Below are 7991 nucleotides of genomic sequence, written 5' to 3' on the forward strand. Positions count from 1 at the left end.
GGGGCGACCCCGGGCGGCCACGGGGTTTCAGGCGCGAACTGGGGGCTGGCGGGCGTAGAGGGGAAATGCGTTTTATTATGGAAAGGGAAAAGATCTCTCGAACGAAAGGTTTTTTCGGTTATTTGTCTGTCTGGTGTGTTTATACTATCTCTCTGTTGTTTTTTTATTCATTATTTCAATTATTATATTTCTTGACTGATTTATCTCTCTATTCAGTCATTTATTCATTCATTCATCCATTCATTTATCTATCTATATATTTATCCGCATATTTATCTATCAAATATATTTTTCATTTATTTATGTATCTATAAATCTATTAATCTATTTATTTATCTATATATTTATTCATTTATTTGTGTCTATCATTATCTACATTTTTTCCCCCAACCCTTGAACTTAAGTGTCATAGGTTGGGGGGAAAAAAGTGTTACCCACTTTAGAGTTTAAAAAAGTCTTAAGATATATTTAAGGCGAGGAAGTTATCCCACGAATATACGGTGTTGTGTAAGGAGAATACATTATAAAACATTTCCGTTCTATAACGAAACACATTTATATGATTAAGCAATGTTTGTAGTGTTCAAAAAACGTCAATGTAAAAAGAATTGATTTATAAAAAAAGGTTAAAAAATTACGTAATGTAAGCTTCTGGTAAGTATCTTCCTGTTAACAAATAAAATATAAAAGAACTTAAGGTAAGAGAGAGCTATTGTTAATATTGCTAAACAAAAACTGAAAAAGAGACAAAGTGAAGTAGAATTAACAAAATGATACTTAATAAATGAATAAATTATGAACAGAGCAAAATTAATTATTAACTGTACTGAAATAACATAAACAATACTATTCAAGAAATACCAAAATCTCTACCAGGAAACACATAACAACGACTGAACAAGGTTGTTTGTAAACCAAATCAAAAGATTTTTTTTTTTATTTCAAAACAAATAATTAAGAAAAGTTTAAAAAAAGGAAAATAATAAACTTCTACTCAGGAGAAGATAGAACAGTCAAAGCAGACTTTTAATAGACCAAGATAAAACGGGAGAAGAAAACGCGAAGATACATAACACGATAACAGCCACAAAATATCGTTTCTCTTAAACCAGGTAGAAACAGCCACTGGAACTGGTTAAAAGGAGACCATATAGAGGAAGATTAATCTAGAGGAGGCGATATACAGGGTTTCTGTTAATTAATGAGAACACAGTACAGCGTTAATTAAAATAGCTGCTCACAGACGTAGAGAGATTAGTGGGTCCCTTTCGTTATTACTATCATTATCAACGTCATTGTCTTTAATATAACTATCTTTTTAATTATTATCATTGTTGTTAATCCTATTATTATGATTTTTATTGTTATTATCAATATTACTAGTTATTATTATTGTCATTATCATTCATACTATCTTTATTGTTATAATTATTTTATCATTAATATCATTATCATTGTTATCATTATTATAATTATTATCATTTTTATTATTATCATCATTATTATCATCTTTATTATTATTATTGTTATTAGCATCGTTATTAATTATATTATCATCATTATCATTGTTAATACTATCATAATTATCATCATTATTATCACTATTATAATATCGATGACGATAATAGCAATATTAATCATTATCATTAGTAGTAGTAGTACCATCATCATCGTCATCATCATAATCATTACTATCGTTATTATCATTATTATCATTATTATCATCATCGTTATTATTATTATTATTATTATTATTATTATTATCATTATTATTATTATCATTATTATTATTATTATTATTATTATCTTATTATTTTGTTGTTGTTATTATATTATCATTATTATTAATTTATTATTAGATATCATATTATTATATTATTATCAATATTATTGAATAAAAATTATTATTGTCATTATTACTTTTATTATTCATCATTATTATTGTTATTATTATTATTAAATTTATTATGTATTATATATATTATTATTTATTTTTTATTTATTATCATCATTGTCATCATATTTCATTATCATCATTATTGTTATTGTCAATTATTAATTATTATCATATCAATCATTTATTGTTGTTGACTATCTATTATTATAATTATTATTATCATTATTTATTGTTATTATCATTATCAATATTATTATTGTTGTTGTTTCTGTTGTTGTTGTTGTTGTTGCTGTTGCTATTATTACTATCGATGTTATTGTCAGTATTACTATTGTAATATTATTATCATTATTATTATTATTACTATCAACATCGTTTTAATATTATTACTATTTTACTATCATTATTATTGTTATTGTTATTATCATCATTATTATCATTTTAGTGATTTTAATATCATTATCATTATCCCTAATATTTTCATTATTGATATTATCAATACCTTATCATTATTAAATCACTAATTTTTTATGGTCATTATCTCACTATTGTCATCATAACTACCATCTTCTTAATATTATGTTCATTATCATTTTATTATTACTGTTATTACTATAAAACATCGTCATTTTTCTTTTTTATCAAATTCCAATCACTGTTTTAATTATCGTTATTACTATATTTATTATAATCATTATTATTACTATACTTATTACCTCATAATTTCCGTATTTTATACAATACCCCGTCATGGATTGTTTGTGTTTTTTTTTAAGTTTAATTACTCAAATTTCTTTTTCTTTTTCATCTTTTCAAATAAAGAATCCCCCCCACCCCCCCCACCCCGAATTTTTTTTCTTTCTTTTCCCCTTTTTATGTGTAGCTCTTTTGAGTGAGAGAGAAAAAGAGAGAGAAGGGGAGAGAGGAGGAGAGAAGAGAGAGAAGAGAGAGAAGAGAGAGGAGAAGAGAGAGAGGAAAGGGGAGATGGGGAGGGGAGAGAGGGGGAGATAGAGGGGAGAGAGAGAGAGAGAGAGAGAGGAAGGTAAGGGGAAGGAAGGGACGGTATATCTATACAATACACTCTTGTTTTTGTGAGCTTTTATTCCTCAGCGACGAAAATAGATGCTGAAAGAATGGGCCCTGCGGTGAATCAAGCAGACTTCTCCGGAACACCCTGTCACCCTCTCTCTCTCTCTCTCTCTTATATTATTATATAATATATATATACATATATATATATATATATATACATATATTATTATATTATATATATATATATATACAATAATACATATGTATGATATATATAATATATATATAATTAATTATATAAATATATAATATATATATATATATTATATATATATCTTCGTCTTTTAAACGGTAGGGTCATGTCTGAGCCGCCTGGTCACAGCATGACACTTAATTGTAGTTTTTTTTCATGTTGTGATGCCTTGGAGTGCACCTACGTTGGTAGGGTCACCAGTTCATTCTCCACGGAGGTGCCGGTGGTACCTTTTAGGTAATCATTCTGTCTATTTTATCCGGGCTTGGGACCAGCACTGACTTGGGTTGGCTTGGCCCTCAGCGGCAATATATATATATATAGCCACTGAGCGGCCAAGCCAACCCAAGTCAATCAGGTCTCAGGCTGGTCCCAAGCCCGGATAAAATAGACAGAATGATTACTAAAAAGGTACCCACCCGGACTCTCCGTGGAAAGGACCTGGGGACCCTAACAAGTTACTCACTCCAAGAGCATCACAACATGAAACAAAAAAACTACAATTAAAGTATTCATGTCGTGACCACGGCGGCTCAGACATGAAACCTACCGTTTAAAAGAAGAAGAATATATATATATATATATAATATATATATATATATATATCTATATATATATATATATATATACATATGTAATAATATGTATATATAGATATATAGATAATATATATCTATATAGATATATATATATATATATGTATATAATATTCTACTATAGTACTATATAGAGAGAGAGAGAGAGGAGGGTTGACAGAGGTGTCCAGGAAGAAGTCTGGCTTGATCACCGCAGGCCATTCTGTTCAGCATACTATTTTCGTCCTGGGAATAAAAGCTCACAAACACAAGAGTGTATTGTAAAGATATACCGTCCTTCCTTTCATTACCTTCCTCTCTCTCGCTCTCTCCTATCACTCTCTCTCTTCTCTCTCACTCTCTTCCTCTCCTATCTCTCTCTCTCTACTCTCTCTCTCTCTCTCTCCTCTCTATCCTCTGCTCCTTCATCTCTCCTCAACTCACAAGAGATACACATAAAAAAGAGTAAAAGAAAGAAAAAAAAAATCGGGGGTGGGGGGTGGGGGGTGAGTCTTATTCTGAAAAGATGAAAGCAAAAAGCAATTTGAGTAATTATTAACTTAAAAAAAAAAAAAACACAAACAATCCATGACGTGTATTGTATAAAATACGGAAATTATGCAGGAAATAAGTTATAGTAATAATAATGATTTATAATAAAATAGTAATAACGATAATTAAAAACAGTGATTGGAATTGTAGATAACAAAGGAAAATGACGATGTGATAGTTAAAACAGTAAGATAAAGATGATAATGAACATTAATATTAGAGAAGATGGTAGTTATGATGACAAAGAGTGATGATAATGACAATAAAATTAGTGATTAATAATGATAAGGTATGGTAATATCAATGATGAAAATATTAGGGATAATGATAATGATATATTAAAATCACTAAAAAGATAAAATGATAAACAAAATAAACAATAATAATGATTATAATGATAACAATAACAATAATAATGATGATAATGATTAAATAATAACAATATTAATACTGATGATAATGATAACAAATAACAATAATAATGGATAGTAAAATAGATAATAATGGTAATTTAAAACGTGTTGATAGTAATGATAAAATAATGATAATAATATTACAATAGTCATAGTCATACTGACAAATAACAGCGATAGTCAATAACAACAGCACACAAACAAAACAACAACAGCAACAAACAAACCAATACTAATATTCATAATAAATAAAAAAAAGATGAAATGATAATAAAGATAATGATAATAACAATAGTCATGTAATCTTAACAATAACGATGATGATAATGATAATAAAAACCAAAAACATTGATAATGATAATAAAATTATTAAGAATACCATTGAAAAATTATGATTATCATTATCAATGATAAGGATAATGATAAGTATAATAATAACATGATATCAACACAGGAATACTAATGATTAACCGATGTGATTACATAATGACACAACAGTAGATTGATAATAATAATGATGATGACGATGGTGGCAATAATATTTATTATTAAATAACTAATAATGATAATAATAAAATAATAATAATTAATAATAGTAGTAATAATAATAATAATGATGATGATGATGAAATAATAATAATGATAATAGTAATAAAGATAATAATAATGATAAGAATAACAATTAATGATAATAATAGTAATACTAATAAAAAATGTTTATATAATGATAATAATGATAATAACGATAGTAGATTATGTTTGATGACGATGATGATGGTCTACTATACTAATGATAATGATTAATATTGCTATTATCTCATCATATTTAATAGTGATAATAATGATGATAATTTGGGATATATTAACAATGAAATGATGATAAATAAAATTAAAAAGGATGCTAATAACAATAAAATAATAAAGATGATAATATGATGATAATAAATAAAAATGATAAAAATTTATAAAAATGATAACAATGATAATGATTTAATGATAAAATAATTATAACAATAAAGATAGTATGAATGATAATGACAATAATAATAACTTGTAATTTGATAAAACAATAAAAATCATAATAATAGGATTAACAACAATGGATAATAATTAAAAAGATAGTTATATTAAAGACAAGACGTTGATAATGATAGTAATAACGAAAGGGACCACTAATCTCTCTACGTCTGTGAGCAGCTATTTTAATTAACGCTGAAACTGTGTTTCATTAATTAACAGAAACCCTGTATATCGCTCCCTTAGATTAATTTTCTCTATATGGTCTCCTTTTAACCAGTTCCAGTGGCTGTTTCTCCCTGGTTTAAGAGAAACGATTTTTTGTGGCTGTTATCGTGTTTTTGTATCTTCGCGTTTTCTTCTCCCGTTTTATCTGGTCTATTAAAAGTCTGCTTTGACTGTTCTATCTTCTCCTGATTTAGAAGTTTATTTTTTTCCCTTTTTTTTTAAACTTTTCTTAATTATTGTTTTGAAATAAAAAAAAAAAATCTTTTGATTTGGTTTACAAAACAACCTTTTCAGTCGTTGTTATGTTTTTTCCTGGTAGAGATTTTGGTATTTTTTGAATAGTATTTTTATGTTATTCAGTACAGTTAATAATTAATTTTGCTCTGTTCATAATTTATTCATTTATTAAGTATCATTTTTGTTAATTCTATTTTCACTTTGTCTCTTTTTCAGTTTTTGTTTAGCAATATTAAACAATAGTTTCTCTTACCTTAAGTTCTTTTATATTTTTTTTGTTAACAGGAAAGTTTACTTACCAGAAGCTTACATTACGTAATTTTTTAAACCCTTTTTTTAAATCAATTCTTTTTACTTGACGTTTTTTGAACACTACAAACATTGCTTAATCATATAAATGTGTTTCGTTATAAAAAGGAAATGTTTTATAATGTATTCTCCTTACACCAACACGTTATATATCGTGGGATAACTTCCTCGCCTTAAATATATCTTAAGACTTTTTTAAACTCTAAAGTGGGGTAACACTTTTTTCCCCCAACCTATGGGCACTTAAGTTCAAGGGTTGGGGGAAAAAATGTAGATAATGATAGACACAAAAAAATGAATAAATATATAGATAAATAAATAGATTAATAGATTTATAGATACATAAATAAATGAAAAATATATAGATAGATAAATATGCGGGGTAAAATATATAAATATATAAATGAATGGAGAATGAATGAATAAAGACTGAATAGAGAGATAAATCAGTCAAGAAATATATAATTGAAAAAAATGAAATAAACAACAGAGAGATAGATAAACACACAGACAGACAAATAACCGAAAAACCTTTCGTTCGAGAGATCTTTCCCTTTCCATATAATAACGCATTTCCCCTTACGCCCGCAAGCCGAGTTCGCGCCTGACCTGTGGCATCTCCCCTCTGTCAGTCGCCCAAATTCCCCTCCTTTCTCCCCCCCACGCCCCTCGCGGGTCCCGCAGTGGGCGCAAACCTCTATCACACTTATAATGAATTCCATTATCGTTTATCTATACTTTGCGCGGGCGGAATGGCTACCAATAAAGACATGAAGTGAAACGCGGGAAATTCCCGGGTGGCGGCGGTGCGCATTCCCTCGCTCGCCTGTTTCTTTTCGCCTTTTCTCTTGTTTCTCTTTTTTTGTTCGTTGCTCTTGAGTTTCGTTCTCTTCTCTCTCTCTCCGAGGGATGGAATTAGAAGGAAGATGAGAATGATTGGGGAGTAAAGGAAAAAGAATAAGGAGAATTGAAGAAAGGAGGAATAAACACGAGTGTTTTTGGGTATTGATCAGAGAGAAGTCGGAAAGGAAGAAAGATAGAGAAAGATTGAGAAAAAAAAGAAAAGAAAGGAAAGAAAAGAGATGATTAAGAAAGAGAGAGAGAGGGGGGAGGGAAAGGGAAAAAAGAGAGAGAAGGGAGAGAGAGTGAGAGAGAGAGAGAGAGAGCGAGAGAGAGAAAAGAGAGAGAGAGAGAGAAAAGAGAGATGAGAGGAGAGGAAGAGAGAGAGAAGAGAGGGGAGGAGAGAGAGAGGGAAAAAGAGAGCGGAGAGAGAGAAGAGAGAAAGAGAGAGGGAGAGAGAGAGAGAAAGAGAGAAGAGAGAGAGAGAGAGAGAGAGAGAGAAAAAAAGAGGAAGAGAGAGAAGAGAGAGAGGGAAGGTTAAAAGTTAAAAGGAAGAGGTGTATGTGTATGTAGGTGAGTAGGGTGTGTGGTGTAGGGGGTGAAGGCGTGGGGGGGGAAAGAGAGAGAGGGAAGAGAGA

General features: G+C 29.1%; 1 protein-coding gene across 4 annotated transcripts in view; it reads right to left on the minus strand.

Annotated features, from left to right (window-relative positions):
* Positions 1-7991, minus strand: part of LOC119584486 (ras-related protein Rap1-like) — a 403634-nt gene that overhangs the window by 313920 nt on the left and 81723 nt on the right. The window lies entirely within an intron of this gene.

The sequence above is a fragment of the Penaeus monodon genome, chromosome 18, assembly GCF_015228065.2.
Source record: "Penaeus monodon isolate SGIC_2016 chromosome 18, NSTDA_Pmon_1, whole genome shotgun sequence".
Taxonomy (NCBI): domain Eukaryota; kingdom Metazoa; phylum Arthropoda; class Malacostraca; order Decapoda; family Penaeidae; genus Penaeus; species Penaeus monodon.